The following is a 22,713-nucleotide window of genomic DNA, read 5'->3' as shown; positions in this document are numbered from 1 at the left end:
CAATAGGGAGAATTCTCCGCTGTCGCCTTGCTTAAAATCATTGTTTCAGCGGCTGCAGAGTAAGATGTTCCCTCTGACTTGCCACCTGTCAGGCCTGTAATCACACTCCACAGCTCCAACAAAATCTTCCTCATCCTGTGAGTTCCTGCCCCAGAAGGAGAGCACCCAGGCCAAGGGGCGCAAAGATCATTCTTTAAATGCCTCGTGAATTTTTCTCAGAGAGGAAGGTCAACTAGGTCAACTGAGTGAGAACAACTCTGTCTATTCCAAACCCTGGGCCGGTCAGACCAAGCCACCCGCAGCGCCACTCCTACCCACCACCCTTCAAACGTCCGGGACCCTCGGCTCGCCCCCTGCTCTCCCCGTCTGCCTCTGAGCACCGGCAGAAGGCGCACTTCCTCAGGCCTGGCTCCTGGAGCTTCTCCACTAATTAAAATGCGATGCCACTTATTTATTCCTTAGGATGAGATCAAGCCACTGCATCCTCACCTCTCCCAGGGCTGCTTTCAGTGTGATTATGAAATGAACGAGATGGCGCCGTTTCCTCTTCTCTCCTGAAATCTCCTCTCCACCCAGACTGTCTTCCCACATCCAATCGCCACCAGAGCCTCTGGCCTGCGCAGGGCCACAGTGCTTGGAGGGATTTCTTCTGTTCATCTGGATTCAGATACAGCAAATATTTATTTGAGTTCCTTTTGTGTTTTTAAATTTTTAATTATTTTTAAAAATTGTGGGAAAATACATATAAAATTTGCCATCTTAACCATGTATAAGTATGTGGTTCAGGAGTGTTATATACACTCAAATTGCTCTGCAACTGATCTCCAGAAGGCTTTTCATCTTGCAAAACTGAAACTCTGTACTCCTTCAATAGCTCCCCATTCCCCACTCCCTTCAGCCCCTGAAAACCGTCATCCTGCTTCCCATCTCTATAAATTCCATTACTCTAGGCACTTCATACAAATAGAATCATGCAGAATTTGTCTTTTGTGACTGGCTAATTTCTCTTCGCGTCATGTCCTCGAGGTTCATCCATGTTGCCGCATGGATCAGAATTTCATTCCTTTTTAAAGCTTGCAATCACATTTCACATTTTGCTTATCCATTCATCTGTCCAAGGACACTTGGGTTTCTCTCACGTTTTGGCTTTTGTGAGTGATGCTACCGTGAACACGGGTGTGCAAATAGATGCTACCGTGAACACGGGCGTGCAAATAGATGCTACCGTGAACACGGGTGTGCAAATAGATGCTACCGTGAACATGGGTGTGCAAATAGATGCTACCGTGAACATGGGTGTGCAAATAGATGCTACTGTGAACATGGGTGTGCAAACATCTCTTTGAGGCCCTGCTTTCAATTCTTTAGGGTGCATACCCAAAAGTGGAATTGTTAGATGGTATGAGAATTATATTTGTAATTTTTTAAGGAAACACCACAGCATTTTTTTAAATGATACAATTTTATATTCCCACTAGCAATGCCCAACGGTTCCAATCTGTCCACATCCATGCCACCACTTGTTTTCTGCTTTCTGTTTTGTTTTGTTTAATAAGAAAATCCTAGTAGGTCTGAGATAATTTCCTTTTATGTTTCAGGCACTATGCTGGGTGCTTGGCATGAGTATTCTCATTCAGTCCAAGTCTCACCAGCAGTCAGCCGGTAGTGTCCGCATTCTCCCCGAGGTCCCTGGCCATCTTTTTGTGCCTGTGCACGTGGGTCTCCACTGCAAATCAGCTCTTCATAGCACACACCCGCACAGTCACGCAGGCTGCCAGCACAAGCCCCAACTTCAGCAGATACTTGGGAGTTTTCTGTTGGTGAACTAATGAGTTCATGGTGTTTGGGCATCAACAAGAAAGGTGGGATTTCTCTTTTTGGCCATTGGGGTCTCCACTGAAACTCAGTGACCATATACATGCTATTCCACCTATTCATGAGACCAAGCCTGGCACGGTATACAGGATGACCAAGGGCTTTCCTTGTCAGCTAAAGCGAAGTCTCAAGTAACTAACTGAGCACTATGTGTCAGCTTCAGCTGTGCATGAAGCAGGTACCTGAAGGCATGTCTGGCCTCTGTCTGCATACAGTAGATACCTGACAAATGTTTTCTCCAATAACAAAAAGCCTACACTCTTGAACGTTTACCACATGCCCTGCACATTACATACACTGACTGATTTAATCCTCATAACAACCCAATAAGGTAGGTATGTTTCTCCCCATTTTACAGATGTGGAAACCAAGGTCTCACAGAAACACAGGCACTTTCTCAAGACCATACAGATAAGAGATGGCAAAGGTGGAATTAAATTTTTAACTGTTCTGCCCTTCTGTGTCTCCATCTATGTTCAGCTTTGGGGGCCTGCCCCACATTGGTAGAAACTGAACAGGCCCAGAGCCCATTCTCTTAGTGGAGCCAGCAGCTTCCTGGGTGGAGCATGGGACCCTCAAACACCTGCTCTCTGTCCATGAAGGTGCTGCCCTCTGGCAATAACTTATGGTTATTCTTACCCCTAGAGTTGGGGCCAAAGAGGTCAGGAGCACCTTTGTACACAAGGAACTGGAATGCAGTTCCTTTCTGTTGTTGTTCTCTTGCCCGATGAGAACATGTTCCCAAGCTTCAGTGACATTAAGAGACTTTGACGAAAAAGCCATTATTCTTAGGGCACTCTTACTGCTAAAAGTGATCTAGGAAAAATCTCAGAAAATTTCTGTTCTGGGGAAGCCAGCAAAACTCTTAATTGTATTTTAAAACTAATCATTCATTCATTCATTTGCTCAGGAAATTGTACACACGCACCTAAAATAATGCCTAGAACTTAATGTGTGTACAATTCATAGATTTTTTTCTTCCCTTTTACACCCCTTCCCCCAAGCCCTTCAAGGGAGGATGGATGGATGGTTTGAGGACACTCACAGCTTGCGGGACTCTGTGGGAGGCACGGGGCGTACAACACCTGCCTTCGTTTCTTTCCTGAATGAGAACTGTGATGGTTAAAGGCCTGCTAGAGCCCATTCTTCTCCCTAATAAGTCAGCACACTGACAACACAGCTTCCTAATCAAGAAAGGTGGTGACTAGGAGGGGAAAAAACACAAACTGTGGCATGTTCACCCAGGCATTCATCAGTCTAGCTGATGGAGGCTGGTTCCGTGTTGTCATAAATTCAATCTCAAGCAAACACTCATCTTTCTCTCGTTCCCAGGTTATTGGCACAAAAGGAAAGCAGACGGTTGCAGATGATATCCATCAATGAATGTCAGGGAGCTGTGCTTCCCCAAACCCTCTGGATAAACAAGAAAAGGCCACGTCTGTGGTGCTCACCTGGCCTTGAAGATTTGAAGTTCAAATAAGGCACTTTGTGGAAAATTATATGAGCTATAGAATGGGTTGGGGGAAAGTGTGACCCGGGAGAGAGGAGGATGCGTCCTTTTCTCTCATGTCCGTCAAAAGAGAGGTTCCTTGCAGGCTAATGGAAAGGTAACTAGGCCAGGAATCAAGAAATAGCAGTCCTCACCTTGCACAAGTCCCCACCTCTGTGTTTTCTTTCATAAAGGCAAGTCGGCGGGGGCTGAGGAGATAAATGTTCTCACATTTTCTACATTGAAAAAACTTCTCAGTTGCACAACCACTTTGTAAAACTGGCAATAATTGAGCTAAACATAGGCACACACCCTACAACCCAGCAATTCTACTCCTAGGCATTACAGGTAATTAAAGTACATGCATATGCTCTCCATTAAAAAAAGACAGAAAATATCCATCAATGACAGAATGGGTAGAAACACCGTGGCACACTTGTACAATGGAACACTATACACCAATGAACACGAACAATGGAACACTATACACCGATGAACATGAACAACTTTAAAACTACAGGCATGGATGAATCTCATGAACATGATTCTGAGTCAAGAAATCTAGACAAAAATATAGACTTCATGAGTTTATATGAAGTACAACAAGAGGGGAAATGGATCTATGCCATTTAGGAGTCAGGGCAGTGGTTCCTGGGGAAGGGAGGCAGTGACTAGTTGGGGCACGAGACGTGTGAGTAACGTTCTGTGTCTTGACCCGGGTGCTGGCGACACAGCCGTGTGCACGAGGTGAGAATTCACGCTGTGCACTCACAATGTTTGCATTTTGCCGTCTGTGTGCTGCACCTCAATGACATTTATATTTAAAGCTTTTACTTTAAAATATCAGATCATGGAATTTTGAAGGCTGCAGAAAAACCTCAGTGAGATAGAAATGTTATCCTGGGTAGCCTCCGCTGGAATATGTCCCTGGGCATCTGAATATATGAGCAGTATAGGGGGCCCTGGAACAAGAGGAGGCATGGACCCAGCCTAGAAGGCTGCAAGCTCCTCAGAAGAGCAGGTGCCAGGAGAGAAGGTGACGTGGCTAGATTCCCCGATGGTGACAGGGTACAATATAAAAACCTTGGTCAAAGGGAATAAGAAGTGGGGGGAGGATAAGACAGAGGAAAGGGTGGGCCATCTGGAAAGCCCGCGTGCCCTGTGCCCACATAGGCACCGCCAGCAGCAGGCAGGCTGTTGATATTTTCCTGAGCCTCCCTGGCCATGGGAAAACATGTGGCAGGTGATGGAGCTGCTTTGCTGGTAATTATTTCCTGCTCAGACAGGGAGGCGATAGATCATCTCAGGGGAGACTCCTTAATTGAAAAAGTGTCAATAGATAAAAAGCGATAAAAGCCTTTTCAGCTAAAACCCTGTCTGCCTCAGTCTCAACCAATGGCTAATGCTGCTTCACCAAGAAAGACCCTCCCAGGCCCTCTTAGCTCCAACCTGACCAACTCCTTCCCTAAGGCAGGGAGGGAACCAGCGTGTGTCCACATTAGAGGGAAAGGGCTCCACTGCTTTTAAGTCAGGAAAAGCCAGTCCCCAATCTCTGAATCAATGTTTTAAATGAACCAAGGAAACCAAATGTTGTCCCAAACTGTCATTTAGTTTATCCTCACTGATTATAGGAATGCTCTTTTTTTCTGGGGGATTTTCTAGGCCCTTCATCTTAGGCTACTTCTCTTTCCAAAGACCTGCAAGCCAGTTTCCTGCGGATTCGTGTCCTACCAGAGGGCTCCAGGAGAAATTAAACTCAAAGCCCCCACTTTGTGAGCAGTTTTGAGGCAACTTTTTGGGTGGGGAGGAAGTTAAGTCTGAATGATCACCTGCAAGGAGGCTAGGGATGACCTTGACCATCTCAGCCCGCAGAATGTAGTGGATGCCTGCCACATGCCAGGCACCACATCCCCCTGCTAGCCTGCCCTGTCTATCACAGCATACATCTCTTTAACCAGTCCTCGCACACTCTCCATCAATCCTTGGGAGCAAAGTGGAGAAGCCCAAGCTGGATGGTGGTGGCTGGGTGGACTCAGGCCTTACCACACCCACATGACTCTGACTGATATAAACTGAAAAGGTGGTCTCTGTACTCCCAGGCCAATTCTGTACAGCATTTCAATCAAGTTCTGCTATATAGAATTCTAACTCAGATGAAGACATAGACACACCCAAAGCTAGGGAAGGACAGTGGGTGAGGGAGTCAGGACTCAGTATCTGGATATCAAAGGCCCTGATTTTAACATAATGAATAAGATTTCTAGTAAATTTCTGAGTTTAAGTTAAATAAATTTACCTAATTTCAGGACCGGGGAGCCCTTGCTCAACAGTCATTCATGTAAAAAAAAAAAAAAAAAAAAAATCCCTGAGGCTTCAGATGATCACAAGCTTTTTTAAGGAAAGGATGGTATGACGGTTGAAATGCAACATTGGGGGATAATGTTGGACACATGGAAGTCAAAACAGAACAGATGATAAAATTCCCATACCCCTCTCTGAGCAGACCACTATTAGTATTGGGTTTAGTTCTGGGCATTATCCTGAAAAACTACTGTACACCCAAAGCAGACACGCAGGGTGGTTAGGGTCTGGAAGCTGTGTCATATGAGGAAGAAACTGAAGAGAAGAGGAGGAGGTTCTGGCGGGACACAAAGAGCATTTTCAAAGACGTATAATGCTGTTGGAATGGAATTGGCCCTTGTGTTGATCTGAGGGCAGAAGGATGGTCAATGGAGAGATTACAGTGCTTTGTTGCGGGTGTTGCCTTGCTTCATATAAAGAGGGAGGAACCGGCAACAACTAGAGTCTCAACAACAGAACAGCTCGCGTGTGCACACCCGCACACCTGCCCCACGGCCACACTGCAGGATACTGAAGTCTTTCTCCTTTGGGGGAGAGAGGGTAAGTAGGTAGCCTCCAGCAACTCTTTTCATAGTTACAGCCAATAGTGAAGGCAACCACATATCAGCATTTCTCAGTGCTCCCTGCCAAAAGAGTCACCCCTCTAACAAACTCGGAGCGGGTGTGAAGGATTGGTCAGCTCCAGGGGCATGGGTTTCTGGTGTTTTACGTAAATGCCCCTGAAATATCCTGACATTGTGTGGGCCTGTTCCCAGGAAGCCAGAACTTCACCCTCTTATATTACATGGGGGAAATAAATGAGGACTATTCTAGGGGTTCTCCCAGTTTACATAATCCCAAAGAGCCTTTATAGTCTGAACACCCTGCTCTTTTATTTGGGGGATAAAATATACATAACACAAAATTTACTATGTTAACCATTTTTAAGTTTACAGTTCGGTGGCATTAAGTATATTCATGTTATTATGCAATCACCATCACCATCCTGCTCCAAAACTTTCATGCTACTTTTAAATGCCATGATGAAGTTACAAAATTATTCTCAAAGCTGTTTCTAGTTTTATCAGGCAAGTATGAGATGCCACGGTTTTCTCTGCAGGCCCACCATGAATGTGGCCATTCGTGTTTAAAGGCACACTTGTATTTCTGGCTAAAGAAGCCTCTGACGTCTGACATATCGCGGAAGAGGTTCCTGCCTGCCCTTGGTTCCCCGTGATGCCCAGTTAGGCTTCTCACACTGTCGCCTGTTTGCTGTGCGAGAGAGGATGGCTTAAGCAGCCTCTTCTCAGGTTGGGACTGTGGAAATGGGTCAGCTTGGTTCCCGTTTCACTGTTTTCTGAAGGTAAAGGGAGAAAGTGAAAATCAAGGGTCCCTGCATCCTCTGGTTGATCTGCTTGGCTTGGTGTTAATGTAAACAGTTAATTGCAGGCTTGTAGGCCTTAGAGAATACAGGGTTGCTTTAATTAATTCCAGCACACGTCTTGCAATGTTTACATTCCAAATTACCTTCATGTCAGAAGTATGCAGCCCAGAACCACAGTTTGGGGGCAATAAAATTCCACTAGCCGCTGCTTCCAGCATCTGGAAGTCATTTGCTCAAAGAGCCAGAGTTTGCTATTTGGGAAAGTTAAATATGCTTCAAGACGGAGATGAGGTGACACTGGCTTCCCCCAAAACTACTGACGTCAGGAAAGCCCCAAGCTGGCTCCAGAGGAAGGGTGATGCCCTGTGGATTCTGGGCAGAGAGGAAAGCCTCACTGTGTGTGGCCATAAGCGTGAAAGAAAGCCTAGGATGAGGGTTTAGAGAAGAAGAGATGCTACACGGATGACCAGGATTAGACTCTAGAAGGCACTTTATGCTGTTGCAGACATCAGCCCTGGGTTCTGCTGAACGTGGGGGTTGTCTTCCTTTTTCTACCCCTCAACTCCCTCCCACCCAAGTGCACCTTCCGGGATTCACAGAAAACTCCATCTGCATTAGGAAGGGGGTCTTGCGGCAACCATTGGTTCTTCTGATGTGCTTCAGAGCATGAGCTCTCCAAAACACACCAGCTCCTTGGCATCTCTCATGCCCAGAGAACTGGAGCCCACAGAATGAAAGAACCCTGTGAGTCGAAAGCCCTTGCAGGTTTCCTCTAGCCCATCCCCCTGCCTTTAGGAACAACTAAATAGAAACAACTCCAGACTTTCAGTTACCTACCTTGTTGTTTCCCTCTTCAGATCTAAAAATAGAGGGCTGGGGCTTGAGAAATACTTTGCATTTGCTCCTTTGGAAGTCGAATTTCCAAATGAGTCGACAATGCCAAGCTGTTTATAGCATCTCTAAACAAACCAGAATTTCATGTAAGTCCTATTATCTGTCAATGTCATTTTGCCTCCCCCACATTCAAAACCAAGTTATATATGTTGGTGATACACATCAAGAAGTCTTTATTCATATATATATATATATATATTTTTTTTTTTTTTTAACTGGGAGGCAGAGGACAGGACAGGATGTTGCCCCATCTTTCCTGTTGAGGGAACTGAAGGGAATAGAATGTAGGCCCTGGAGTCAAACAAACCTGAGTTGGGGTCCCTGACTTGGGTTCAGTTATGTAGCCTCTCTGAGCACCTCAGTTTCCTTGTGTGTAACAATACTACTTATCTGATGGGGTTGTTAAAGGGTTAAATGAGCTAATCATCGCAGAGGGCTTTGTATGGCAAGTGTTCCACATCGTAGCCAACCAGTGAGCTGAGCAGCTCTGCGGACCAGACAGAAAGATTTAAACATAGATCTCATAGACTTCCAGGCCACCAGGTCTCTGACTACAGGTAGTACTAGGGTGTTCCCAGACTGCTCCCTGCTGAAAATGCTAGAGGGTGAGAGATACCATACAGACCTTTAAGAAACCTCGGAAACTCATGCAGTTCCCTGGCTGACTATGATCCAGCTGTCTCCTCCACAGCATTTGCTACTTGGTGTTTCGCTGCTCCACTTCCTCATTCCTTCCCTCCTGGACTGTAAGTCGCCAGAAGGCAGGGGCCATATCTGTGCAGATTGCTGCAGGCATACAGTACAGTACTCACAATGCCCCCTGCAAGGCGATGCTTAATACTTTCTTCTTATTTACTTTTATTTATATTTTTACAGTTTTGTAGTTTAAATATAGCTCCAGTTTACAGTTTTACCCAGCTTTATTGAGGTATAACTGACAAATTAAAAAATTGTATATATTTAAGGTGTACAACATGATGATTTGATATATGTATACACTGTGAAATGATTGCCACAATAGAGCTGAATAACACAGTTCCCTCTGTGTGTGTGTGTGTGTGTGTGTGTGTGTGTGTATGTGTGTGTGTGTGTGGTGTCATAGGCCTTAAGATCTACTCTCTTAGCAAATTTCAAATATACAGCATAGTATTTTTAATTAGTCACCATGCTGTACATTAGATTGCCAAGTTTATAACCCTTCCCCATCTCCCATTACCCCTTCCCCCAAGCCCCTTTAGCCCTGGCAACACATGTTCTACTCTCTGCTTCTATGAGTTGGGCTCTTTTAGATTCCACATACAATTGAGATCACACAGTGTTTATCCCTCTGTGTCTGGTTTATTTCACTTAGCATAGTGTCCTCTGGGTTCATCCACACTGTTGCAAAGGGCAGGATTTCCTTGTTTTTTAAGACTGAATAATATTCCATTATATATAGAAAATCACATTTTCTTTATTCATCTGCCAACTAACACTTAGGTTGTTTCAATATCTTGGCTATTGTGAATAATGCTGCAATGAACATGGGAGTGCAAATATCTCTTAGAAATACAGATTTCATTTCCTTTAGATATATACCCAGAAGTGGAATTTCTGGATCATATGGTAGTTCTATTTTCATTTTTTTGAGGAGCCTCCATATTGTTTTCCATAATGGCTGTACCAATTTTCATTCCCACTGGCAGTGTACCCTGCAGGATTCCCTTGTTTTCATATCCTCATCAATACTTGTCATTGCTTGTCTTTTTGATAGCCATTCTGACAGGTGTGGGGTTTTGATTTGCATTTCCCCGGTGATCAGTAAGGTTGAGTACCTTCAATATGCCTGTTGGGCATTTGCATGTCTTCTTTAGAAAAATGTCTTTTCAGGTCCTTTGCCCATTTTTCCATCTGGTTATTTGCCTGAATAGCCAAAGCACTCTTGAGAAAGAAGAACGAAGCTGGAGGCATCACACTTCCTGATTTCAGACTGTACTACAAAGCTATAGTAATCAAAATGGTATGGTACTGGCACAAAAACAAGACACATAGACCAATGACAGAATAGAGACCATAGAAATAAACCCATGTATATATGGTTAACTAATCTTTGACAAGGGTGCTAAGAATACACAATGGAGAAAGGATAGTCTCATCAATAAATGGTGCTGAGAAAACTGGCTGTTGAACCCTTATCTCACACCATAAACAAAAATTAACTCAAAATGGATTAAAGATTTAAATGTAAGAAAATATTTGCAAGCCATATATCTGATAAGGGGTTAATATCCAAAATATATAATATATTCATACATCTCAATAACAAAAAAAAATTAAAAAAAGATTATCAGGATGATATCATTGTGCTACATGTTATCCACATTAAAAATCAAGATGCCTTGCTTCTTTCTCTAACCCACTTGGACAATCATAAACCTGAATTTCTAGCCTCATATCCTAGCATGTGGGTGTTTGAGTGATTCCTATAATTACACAGTTTTGGTTCTTTACTATGTAAGTCAGCATTTCTCCAAGTGTAGTCCAAGGATGAACTGCATCAAAACCACATGGGTGGAAGTGGGAAGAGGGTGTGCTGGTTAAAATGCAGATTCTTGTCTTCCACCCCAGACCTCCTAAATCATAATCTCTGGGGATAGAGCCAGAGGTCTTCCTTTTAAATAAGTCCATGAAGAGTAGCCTCTGTGGTTCCCAGAGTTTGTTTCTACCTTACTTTTCAGAGTCTGCAATAGTGGGCAGCCGCATTGCCTTTTGGAATTGAAGGTGTGGCCAGTTTGTTATGTAAGTGGGCTTAAGCAATAGGAATTTGCACCTCCTGCCCTGTAAAACAGACCATGCAAATTCAAATGCACCCGAGAGCAGGAAAAGCTTCTCAGTGCTCCAGGTTCAGCAGCGCAGAAAGAACACTCCATCTAGAGCCTCAAAAGATGAAGCAACTTTCCCAAGACCCTGGCCCTTCAAGATGGATGATTCTGTAATTTTTACAAAGTGCCCTGGGTGGGTCTGCGGCACAGTAACATTTAAGAACCATAGTTAAAGGCCATGAATCTCGGCCCCAGCACCCTTTGCAGAGAAGTAGAGCTATGCAGCCGAAAGACCATGAGTACTGGGAAGCAGGGAGGTGGGTGCTAGTCCTGGCTCAGCTGCTTCCAAGGAGCTGTGTGATCCTGCACAGGTCTCAGCATCTTGGAGCCTTAATTTGCCTCAACTGTTAAATAAAGGAGGTTAAACTACATCAGCAGCTTTCAGATTTTCTTTTTGGCAATGAAATGCTTTTGCCAAAGAAACTTTTCTCAGACCCTGGGTATAGGAAGCAGATGAAAGTGAAGCAGGAAGCCCTACTGGATCCCAGAGGACCAAAGAACACAACTCTGAGTCCTCTGGGCCAATGACCTAACGTCCAGGTCAGATTTGCAGCTTTGCACATCCCAAGGGTACAACCCAGGAGCTGACAGGAGGGAAGTCAACAGCAGGCCCAAGAAGAGGTGTGAAGAACTGGCTGGCAGGGGTGTCTCATGGCTTCAGCTGAGACCATGGCAGGTGGCTAAGAGTGGGCTCTGGTTTTGGTGAGCGGGGTCCTGATTTCCTCTAAGGCTAGTCACGGGGCTGGGGAAGTGCCAACAGCATAATTCCTGACAGCCAATGGACGCTACTAGTTTGCTATGACAGCCACTGGCAGTGCGAACAGGCCTTGAAAACACTTCCTAATTTGTATGTGAGATGGAGGGGAAGGGGCTCAGCTTCTACCAAACTGCGGATTAGCTCTGCCTCCCAAGGACATTTGCATATCAAAGGTCCTGAGAAATCCTGTGGCACATCAACTTGTTTAGCATGACTTTAAGCCAGTGTGTCTCAAACTTCTTTTGACTAACATACACTTTTTACAAGAAAATTTTATCCAATGTTCTCTGAAAGTCAATTTGGGATATACCAAAGTATTAGTTTCTGAAGTGCTTGAAGAGTGTGCAGAGTTTGGGGAAAGATTGACATTTTGAGGATTTGGGCAAGATGGGACAGGCAGAGGAGGAATTCTTTTTAGGACCTTTTCCCTTTAATTTTCTATTCTACAGGATAAAAGACCACAAGGACTTAACTTTATGACTGTGTAAGTGCTAGGATTCAAACTAGCTATGAGGCATTTCCAGGGTCTCTTGTTTCTCTGCTGTCTCTGAGAGATCTCAGGAGAAGACAGAGGACCCAAGAGGGCCACCAGCTGCCTGCTGGCCTGTGATCAGGCCCTGAGGGTGGAGGGTGTCAGACGGCAGAGCGCACAGGCTGAAGGTGGGCTGATCTGCTCACTCACTGCTTCCCACCATGGACCAGAGCCTGAGAAACAACCATCTGCACAGCCAAATCACAGCTTCCGGAAGTATCCAACGTCCCCTTCACATCCTAGCAGGCTGTCACTCAACAGGATGAGCAGCACAGCAGGGCTCCCCTCAGAGGAGAGGCATCTGAGGTTAGGAACTCAAGGACTGCAGTGAGGCTGCCTGGGCTCAAATCCTGGCTCTACTACCCTCAGCTGCATAACTTCTGGCAAGTTCCTTACCTCTTGGTGCCTTCGTTTCTTCAACTGTAAAATGGAGAAGGTCGATATGAGGATTACATGAGCTAATATGAGTAATATATTTAAATAGGGCCTGGCACATGGTCAGCCTTAAAAAAGTGTCTCTATTACAAACCTTATATCACAATTTGGCCTCACTAGTAATCTGGGTTTTGTTTTTAAGAGACAAAGTCTTGCTGTGTCACCCAGGCTGGCATGCAGTGGTGCAATCACAGCTCACTGCAGCCTCCACTTTCTAGGTTCAAGTGATCCTCCAGCCTCAGCCTTCTGAGTAGCTGGGATTATAGGCATGCACCACCATGGCCAGCTTATTTTTAAATTTTTTAAGAAATGGGGTCTCACTATGTTGCCTAGGCTGGTCTCTAATTCCTGTTCTCAAGTGATCCTCCCACCTCAGCCTCCCAAAGAGCTGGGACTACAGGCATACCCTCTGCATCTGCCTTGAGGGGTTTTTTTGAGGGGTGGGGAAGAAATGACGCAGCCTGAGTTGTGTCTGGACCTCTACAAATATGTCCAGCTGAAGAAGGACATGAGGATGGGGAAAACACCCCAGGTAGGACAAATCAACAGAAGGACAGATATGCTGTCATCCAGGGGAAGGAGCACCAGGCTGGGAGCCAGGGGACCTGGGCTCCACCTGAGGCTGCACCATAAACTTTGCTTTGTCCTAAGAACATGTCTCAACATCTCTGGGCCTCAGCTTCCTCCCAAGTAAAGTGATGAGATTGAAATAAGAGCTCTCAGAATCTGCCCCAGCTTTTAAATTCTATGTTCCTAGACCCAGGTACTGGGCACAGGGAGGGCTAGGGGGCAAGAGCAAAAGCAAACTGAATAAAGAAATAGCCCTGCAGTGTGTGCATCTGTGTGCAGGACAGGAGATCAGGGAAGATAGATGTTCAGATGCCTCCCAGAGCCCCTGCCAAGGAGTCTCTGCTCAGCAGTCCTCCCAGCAGCTCAGGATGGCACGGATGCTGAGGCAGTTATCATCCTGCAAACATCCTCACACAGCTGCTAGCCAGCCACCAAGAGCCGTGTTCAACTAGGGAAGAATTTAACGTCACATTAGAAATGAAAGCTCTGTAAAAACATAAAGCCCCCGGGCACGGCTGCTTTTCTCACCCAAACCCTCTGCTCACCCTGCCTGCCCTGCCTGAGACCCGTTCTTTGTGCCCAGGTGTTGATGCCCAGCAAACCTCACCTTAGCTCTTGCATTTGGATGCAAGGAGCATTTTTTAAATTTAGAAACAACTGGCTGTCCTAGCAGGAAGGGATCTACCTGGGTTGTGCAGAGGGCTGGCCCTCAAGGAGGCCTGGATGTGCCCAGAGCCTCCTGGGAATGTGCTTTGTGGCCCGTGGAGCAACCCGCTCTCTGTGCCTTTACAGAGAGGAGGAGGCAGGGGCTGCCTGCCCTGGGGCCAGGTCATGGAGCTGGCACTTACTCTTCCAGCTTTATCCAGTTAATCCAGCCCTGCTCGGGAGGTGGAACAGCAAAAGCACAGGGGGACAAACGTGTCAGGATGGAGGTGATTTCACGCTCTCAGAACAAGCTGGTGGTAGGGGATCTTCCTCGGTGCCAGGTTGGATATCAGTGCCATTTGTGTTGCTGCTGTTGCTGCTGTGAGAGGGACCCTCGGCTTGCTTGGTGAAGCCTGACCCTGAAGGAAGGAAAGGATCTGCAAGCCCAAAGCGTGCCTAGGCTGGACCGCCCTCCAGCTTTCTTCTGGGGCTGTGCACCTCCTCAAGCCCTCCACCTCGCCTCACACACACACCCGGCTGGCAGCCCGCTGGAATCCACCCTGGGACTTTTCCACTTTCCACCAGAGTTCACAGCCCCTGAGGGACATCCCTCAGAGATCTGACAGAAGACGCAGCAAACGCTCCCTGCTCCATCCTGTGCACCCCGGGCGAGGGAGCCCAAGTATCTCCTGGGGCACATGTTGCAGCTTTCTTAAGAAAAGCCCACCTCTCACCAGGAAAGAGGCAGGGGCCATCTGCAAGAAGTGCCTCCACAATCTCTCTCCACCACTCCACACCAGACGCCGAGCCAGCGCTCACCATGTGCAGATACGAACTGGGGTGAAAAGTCAAACAAGACCTGTCTCTACCCCAGAGCAACTCATCTCCCCAAACCTGTGGGAAACACGCAGGTTTTCTGGGCCAGGCCCGTCCACAGGGGGCGTCCTTGGACATCAGACTGAGGTGCCTCCCCTGGAGTTCCGCCTGGCGCCCGCTCCGCACAGCCTTGCAGAGCAGCCTTGCCCGTTAGACAGAAGCATGGACATTCAGCTATGGGCTGAATGTGTCCCCACCAAAGCTCATGTGCGAAAGCCCTCACCCCTAGCACCTCAGAATGTGTGATGGTATTTAGAGGTAGCATACTATTTTGTTTGTTTTTTTTGTACAGACAGGGTCTCCCTATGTTACCCGGGCTGGCCGCGAACTCCTGGTCTCAAGTGATCCTCCTAACTCAACCTCCAAAAGTGCTGGGGTTACGGGCGTGAGCCACTGCACTGGCCTAGGGGTAGGGTTTTAAAAGAGGTTGTTAAGTTAAAATGAGGGCACGAGGGCAGGTCCTATCCAACATGAATGGTGTCTTTGTAGAAAGGGGAAGTGTGAACACGGACACACAGAGGGATACCATGTGAGGACCCATGGAGAAGCCAGGGAGAGAGGCCTCAGGAGAAGGCAACCCTGCACCACCTTGATCTCAGATCTCCAGCCTCCAGCCTCCCGCCTGAGAAGAAACCTGTTTCTCTTGTGCGAGCCACGCAGTCTGCAGTGCTCTGCCACAGCACCTCAGCAAATGAATCCAGGTTTCTTCACTCATTTTCCCACCTGGAAGGCACTTTTGTGACCGGAAGCCACATTCACGAGTCCATACTAGCGGCTCCAGCATGCAACCACATCCCTCTGGACTGGGAACATGGTCCCAACCAGGGAAGCTCCCACGGCCGGTTTCCCGCCTCCGTCCTGGGAGAAGGAGCTCTGCGCCCTGCTCTTCGGCTCCCCACTTGTTGCTGTGATGCAGGCTCTGCATTTACCAAGCCCCCCTCCCGGGGCCGCAAGAGCCCCTCGCCATGGCCAAGGCAGCAAGCCCAGCCAAAGCGGGAGTGAGGTCTGGGAGCGGCCAACCCCAGGATGGAGCCGAGAGGCTCCCTGGTCCCAAATTAGAACACAGAGGGCAGAGAGACAAAATAGACCAAAATACCATTCTTCTCATGAGGGAATATTTACTGAATAGTTTATATATACTGAATGAATGTTATGTAAGAGTCAACATGTTCAAAGCACTAAAAATAGTTCTGGATACATTTTGGCGAATAAGCTATTGATGTATTTAAACCCCTCTAAGGACAGGGCACATACAGGAGCAAAGGTAAGTGGCCACTCCCTGCTGGCACGCTACCCATCCCAAGCCCTGGCTCACTGGTGGAGCATCCAAGGGGCCGGGAGGACGCTCCCCTCCCGGCAAAGTGGAAATGTCCCCAGGCATCCCAGAGGCCAGAGCCACAAAGGGAGGAACTTCCAAGAATTGGTGCCTTTGGAAGAAGATGGGGAGTATGGAAGAGGCAAGGGACTGACGCTACGGCTGCCTCCTGCCTCCTTTGGAAGAGTGACCTTGGCATTCCCAGCACTTGGGCAGCCTGGCACTAGCAAGCAGAGGCGGCGGGGGTGGCAGGGGGCGCAGCAATTATGGCATGACCTTATGTTCCTGACGTCAGCCTCTGCTCCTGCCAAGACACAGGCCAGGCATCCTCCATCCGAAAGTCCCAGCAGTGGGAGAGAATGGCGAATGGGTTAATAGCTACAAATGAGGCCTCAGGCTAGGAATTCACTGTGCGAGTCTCACTGAGTGGCAGAGGCAGCCAGATTTCAGTTCATAAACACTAGTCAGTCACGAAAATCAGCCAGCCTCAAAGGCAGTATCTTTTTCAAAAACCCAAACACTTCTTTCTTGTAAGTGAACCAAAGTTTACAAATTTTTTCCTAATAAATCAGTTGGATCATACTCCTTTTTGTAAGATTACTGAACCAGAAACAATCTAAAATGTCTTCAAAATAGCCTCGCAACCACACTGATAGTTCATTCAATTGCAAAGCCTGCCCACGAGTCTCCTCTCAGCCTTAATTCCAGCTGGTTAACAACTAAGAAACATTAAACCAGACCTGGGATCTGAGGCTCCCCACCACTGCAGGGCCAGGCTGGGGAACTTGGGAATCTCCTTTCAGAGTCTGGGGCTTGGAAAATGAACAGGCAGATGGAAGGCTCCTTCAGGCTCAGTCTGGCAGGACCTCATCACTCCGGTTTTTTCCAAAGGAGATCAGGCTGGGTCACAGGTCGCCCAGAACATTCACAGGGACTATGTGAGAAGGGTACTGTGGTCAAGACAGTTTGCAGGCCACATAGGGCTCTAAAGAGGACTTCTTCTGCAGGACTTCTCTGAGCCTTTCAAATGCCAATGAGCATCTTTGTGACTCTCTGGTGGGGTGGCGGGGGTGCGGATGAGGCTGCTGCATTTCTTATGCTCATTTAACTAACAGAACCTTGCTCATTTTCACCTCTGGGGCAAATCACGGATCAGGTACCTTCTGTGCGAAATTCTGCCCTGCCTCTGTGCTAACTGCTGGCCCCAAATTAAGACCTTTTGCCTGATCACAGAATTTAAGGTCTAATCATTCTTGTAAATGCCATTTTACAGGATCAGAAGGTCTTTAAGACCCACAGATACGGAGTTGACTTCCGGCACAGCGGGTTCTACCGATACCCCCTAAGCGATGGCACAGAGGAAGGAGGCCACCTGCTCTCCTGTCGCCCACACCCCACCCAACCACCATCAGCTCAGCCCTGGGGCCAAGCGCCTCCTGCAGATAGTGCTCTTGGGCCGTGCTAAGTGTGCCTGTGGCTTCCTGGGCAGATGCCGCCCTGAGGACCGGCTCACGACAGGACACGGAGTGTATGCCTGCAGACTACCACCAGCTGTCAGGGGGCCACAGACCCAGATGACCCCAGTTATAAGTGGCTGTGCAGCTCCAGGACGACAGGGACCCTCACCTTCCATCCAGACAGGGCAGCTGCTCGTCATCCCCATCTCAGCCGTCACTCTTGTCCCAGGACCCTCCTTGGATATCTCTTTGGATTTGCTTGTAGTTTCCTGCTCCAGACCCCTCCCTACTCTCCCAACAGGCTCCCCCAGCCACCTCCATGGCTCACTGCATTGCCATCCTTGAATCATCTAGCCCTGGAGAGTCCTAGTGACACAATTTAGCACTTAATTACACATCCTCTCATCCTGCTCCTGTTCTTCGAAGGGAGCTAATTGTACTTCCCAGACCAGACGGCCAATTCCCTGAAAGAAAGGAATCCAGTCATTTTAATGTATTATTATTATTTTTTTAGAGAAGGTCTCACTCTGTCACCCAGGCTGGAGTGCAGTGGTGCGATCACAGCTCATTGCAGCCTCCACTTTCCAGGCTCAGGTCATTCTCCCACCTCAGCCTCCCAAGTAGCTAGAACAACAGGTGCATGCCACCACGCCCAGCTAATTTTTTTTTTGTATTTTTAGTAAAGACAGGATTTCACCATGTTGCCCAGGCTGGTCTCAAACTCCTAGATTCAAGAGATCCACCTGCAATCAGCCTTCCAAAGTGCTGGGATTACAGGCATGAGCCGCCGCGCCCGGCCTGGTCCTTTTTATATGTGATGCCACCAAGCACAAAGCTGAGCAAACAGGAGGCACTCCATAAGTGCATGTTAATTAATTCATTCTGGATGACAATCGGGACCTCACTGTTTTCCTAATTATGGCTTTGTACTCTTAACAAACAGGTCTTGAGGATTACCTGTGTGATCTTACTCCAACTCTCTCCAGAGAAGCTTCTGGTTCAGATACAAGTTTAAAACCAATTTACCCCCACTAGCCTCTAGATTTGCCTCAGACTTCACAGCCAGAATTTTTTACTTCATACTTTTTAAATCTTAGAAATTGCTCTTACAGTGTGTAGCTTCTGAGTTACAAAATGATAGTGCTGACGATGACGATGGCAGTGAACACACTGAGTATCTACAATGTCCAAACACACATATTACCTCATTTAATCCTCGAAACACTCTTAGGAAGCAGAAACCATTATGGCTTTCATTTTACAAATGATGACATTGAGGCTTAGAGAGGCTGAATGCCTTGTCCGGGTCCCATGGTAAGTAAGTGGCCTATCTAGTGAACCCTAGGGCCATCAGATGACCAAAAGCAAAATGAAAAATCTTCACTCCTAGGAATTGAGGATCGAGTTTTCCCCTTTTGGTGGTTTCTGAATCAAAAGCATCTTCTAGGAAGTTTCACTATTCCTAAGAATAACAGGAATAACAGATTCTTCATTCCTACCCTCAGAGGATCTGTTCCGGCCATTGTGGATGAGGCCTAGGAATCTGTATTTTCTCAAAGATCATGGGGGGATTCTGATCATCATTTCAGGACTGAGAAGCACTGGTCCCACATGTACCCCTCTGTCCATAGCATCTGAACTAGCCATGCCAAGCATCCGATGAGAGCTCTCTGGCAAACACTCCCTGAGCATCTACCAAGCAGGAAATGGTACACAGCTGGGCAGCACGCCAGCCCTCCCTCCTACCTGCCTCCCACATACCCCGGAAAACGTTTTTAGTTTAGCCCGGTGGGCCTCAACCTTGGCTGCACGAGAACCACTTGGAAAACTTAAAAAACAAAAAAGCAAAAACCACACCCCCTGATGTCCAGGGAGGGCCAGTGAAGCAAAGGAGGAGGTGGGGCCCAGGCACCCCATATCATTATATTTAAAGTTTCCCTGGTCATTCTAATGCATAGCGCATAAAGTTGTCTTTTTTAGGATGAAAGACGCCGGGCATTCAACCTTGGCGTTCAGAAGCCCCTTTCTCACATAAGCAAAGTGAGCAGGGACTCTCCTTAACAGCTCGGGCTAATTTTAAAACTAATAACACTAAAATGCTTTAATGCCCTCACTAGCTCCGTTCAGCCTCATTGGCAAGAGTAAATAAAACAGACCACATTCCCACACACATACTCAAACCTATGAAGTCCCCGGAGGTGGGAGCCACAACAGTGTTACTCTTGAAGTCAGTTTCCAGCACAGTGTCCTGCAAGACTGGAGTGGCCAGGCACAGAAGGGTGGGCTGGGAGGACTCCAGAGAGCCCCTCGATGGGTCCACTGTGGTCCAAAGATGGGAACCGACTTGGCTGGGGCCACACAAAGCACTAGCAGCAACATGGAACAAGAAGCCAATTCTGCGGCCATAGAGGGCACGGGTCTACAGAAGTTAGTCCGAAAGCCTTCCAGGCTCTACTTGTCACCTTCTGAATGCCAGGGCAGACATAAACCAAATCTGTCCTGAAAGCCTCCATGTTAAGACCCTGTCACCTGGCCAGGCACGGTGGCTCATGCCTGTAATCCCAGCACTCTGGGAGGCCGAGGCGGGCAGATCACAAGGTCAGGAGATGGAGACCATCTTGGCCAACATGGTAAAACCCTGTCTCTACTAAAAATACAAAAATTAGCTGAGTGTGGTGGTGCGTGCCTGTAATCCCAGCTACTTGGGAGGCTGAGGCACAAGAATCGCTTGAATCCTGGAGGCAGAGGTTGCGGTGAGCCGAGATTGTGCCACTGCACTCCAGCCTGGCAACAGAGCGAGAAACTGTCTTAAAAAAAAGACCTGTCACCTGAGAGATGCTTGCGTTGTAAACTTGAGCTGTAACTATAGGATGAGCAATTGTGTTCCTTGTGAAAGAAGGCTGAGACTATTGCTGAGCACTTGTCATAGGGAGGGCAGGGTGCTCTTCCCAGGAAGGACTGTCCCTCTTCCTCAGATGGGGAAACTGAGGCTTTGAGAAGTTGAGTTGCCGCACCAAGGTCACAACAGCACATGTGAGTATTTGAACCCCACTGTCTGACTCCACAGCCCTTGCCTGGACCCTCTGTGATGTCGTCTCCTTTAGATGTTACCCAGCAAGGACAGAAGCCTATTTTGGGAAGAACTGCTGAGGTCCCCTGAAACAGAAAAAGCAACCTCCTTCTGGCTGTTTTCTTTTCTTCCTTCTCCTTCTCTATTTATTTATTTGCATGTGCACACGTGTGTGTGGTTTTAGGTTTTTTTTTGTTTCTTTGGTAAAGGTTGGAGAGCTGCAACACATCTATATATATCCAACTGTTCAGACAGATACACGTATATGCACATTACAGACTTAAGTATATGCACAGAGTATGGAGAAACACACACATATATAATATAGATGCATATTTATCTGTAGAGACTTAGACTAAGCAGAAAAGAGGACCCTAGATTCTCACAAAGACGCAATGGAATGCTTTCGATGTCACAGTATCACTTGTAAAATTCACAAGCCATGCTGTGGGGCTCAGCAGTGGTGGGGAAAATACACACCTGGGTGTCTGCTTTCTACAGAAACGACCCCCTAGCATCTCTCTTCCCTTTGCCTTTCCTCCTTGGAAGCAAGGGCCACTGCCCATGTTCTCCAACAACCCATTGTCTCTTGACAAATTAAAATAACAACCATAATAACAGCACTAGTGAATCAAGCCAGCGTACTTGTCCACTAATGACAACCCTCTGATACTGCCAATGGTTTTCTATTTTTCAGTCTTCTCCTGTTGCAGGCAGGATTTCTCTCTCAAAGCCCTGACAATGCTATGGATAAAACAATCAGCCTTTAAATGCCTCTGGTGAATGCTGCTGTCACTAACACAGCTCCTGCAGTGACGGCTCCCACGTGTTCTGTGCTCCTGTCCCTAGAGAGTTGATGACACCAGGAATGTGGATGGTAGGCTGACAGGACAGCACTCGAGAAGCCTGCTCATACAATCGGAGTTGCTTCTATTACTGAGCAGTTTCTTTGCTGTCCTGGACCTGACATCTTTCTTCTTACCATGGATATTTTTCTCCCACAAACTAAGAGAGGGTTATACCCCCAAGGCAGGAGGACCAAGACCAAAAGGTGATGAAGACAGAGTTGGCTTTCTAAGCTGTTCTCTGTTTCCTCAGTCATCTCTGTGGATGTATATGATCTGTGATGAAGTGATTCTGATCAAGGTGCTAGCCAGGTAAAGTTTTCTCTTCCCCTGGAAACTGTGGAATAATGGAAGCAAAGTAAAGCTAGAATGGTGAAATGTCAGGCAGTGGAACATTTACAAAGAAGAGACATTTCCACCCCATGCAGACGGCTATCCATTTCTGTACTGTTGGACCACAGACCAACGGGGGAATTTGGTACTACTCTGGGTCCCTTAGAACCCCTGGCTTCCCTTTCCCTTATCCTCTCCTTGGCTCTACGGTAGAGAATTTAGATAGTGCAGTGTGAGGTGGAAAAGCCTAAGGCAGGAGGCTGGGGACGGAGAGCCTAGTGGAGGTGGTGGTGGTCCCATGTGAGGATATTCTGAAAGCAGCACCGATTATTTGTTTGGGTTGGCCTTAGAAGCAAGAGGAAAGCTGGGCCTGCACTCCTTCAGACCCCAGTAATTTTCCTCCAGCCTGTCACCACTCCCAGGGCAGTGCAGCAAATGATCTTGGACTCCCCCAGAGCCCAGAGGATGGCAGTGTCAGGAAATATCAGATGTCTTTGTTGTCTATGACCTGTCTTTTGGATCTGCAAGGCCAGACTGTTACAGAGATGCTCCAGCCACTGTTTGCAGCCTGGAGTTTTAGGTTCCCCTGCCACGAGGGTGAAGATTCCTTGTGCTCCTGCATTTGCAGCCCACAGACTGCTCCTCATAAGCATTAGAGCAGAGTGACTATCACGTCCCCACTCCATTAGCATGGATAAACATTTGTGCTCACTCATCATCTGTCAGCGTCTCTCTGCTCCCCACTCCCTTTGCATTTCTCCATCTTTACTCTAAGGCACAGGGCATGAGTCATCCGTTCTTACGACACCTGCTGAGCAACCTCATTTTTCTGACCATTCTGGCATGTGACATCCCTTCCATTCTCCCTGCTTCTTACCAAGGCTGCTGTCATATGAGAGACGTGGGCAAAACCCAATCACAGGGATAAGGAAGCAACGTGGTCACAAAAACAAAACAATGAAAAAATCCCATGCCATCTGGGAGATGCAGCTATGGCAGAGGACACATGTTGAGAGGTTGGGAGTGTGGGCCGAG

The 22,713-nt window shown here is 47.3% G+C and overlaps 1 protein-coding gene and 1 long non-coding RNA gene across 39 annotated transcripts in view; both read right to left on the bottom strand.

The window, feature by feature from the left end:
- CACNA1C (calcium voltage-gated channel subunit alpha1 C) overlaps window positions 1-22,713 on the bottom strand; it is a 720,825-nt gene that overhangs the window by 378,552 nt on the left and 319,560 nt on the right. The window lies entirely within an intron of this gene.
- Window positions 1-22,713, bottom strand: part of LOC129525792 (uncharacterized) — a 120,981-nt gene that overhangs the window by 67,672 nt on the left and 30,596 nt on the right. Inside the window, exon 1 of the long non-coding RNA XR_008670269.2 lies at window positions 490-22,713. This exon is cut by the window's right edge and continues 30,596 nt beyond it. This is a non-coding gene — a long non-coding RNA (uncharacterized lncRNA). The remainder of the gene's footprint in view (window positions 1-489) is intronic.

Source organism: Gorilla gorilla, chromosome 10, assembly GCF_029281585.2.
Source record: "Gorilla gorilla gorilla isolate KB3781 chromosome 10, NHGRI_mGorGor1-v2.1_pri, whole genome shotgun sequence".
Lineage (NCBI taxonomy): Eukaryota > Metazoa > Chordata > Mammalia > Primates > Hominidae > Gorilla > Gorilla gorilla.
The sequence above is the reverse complement of the archived record's forward strand: the minus strand, read 5'-3'. Positions and strand labels throughout refer to the sequence as shown.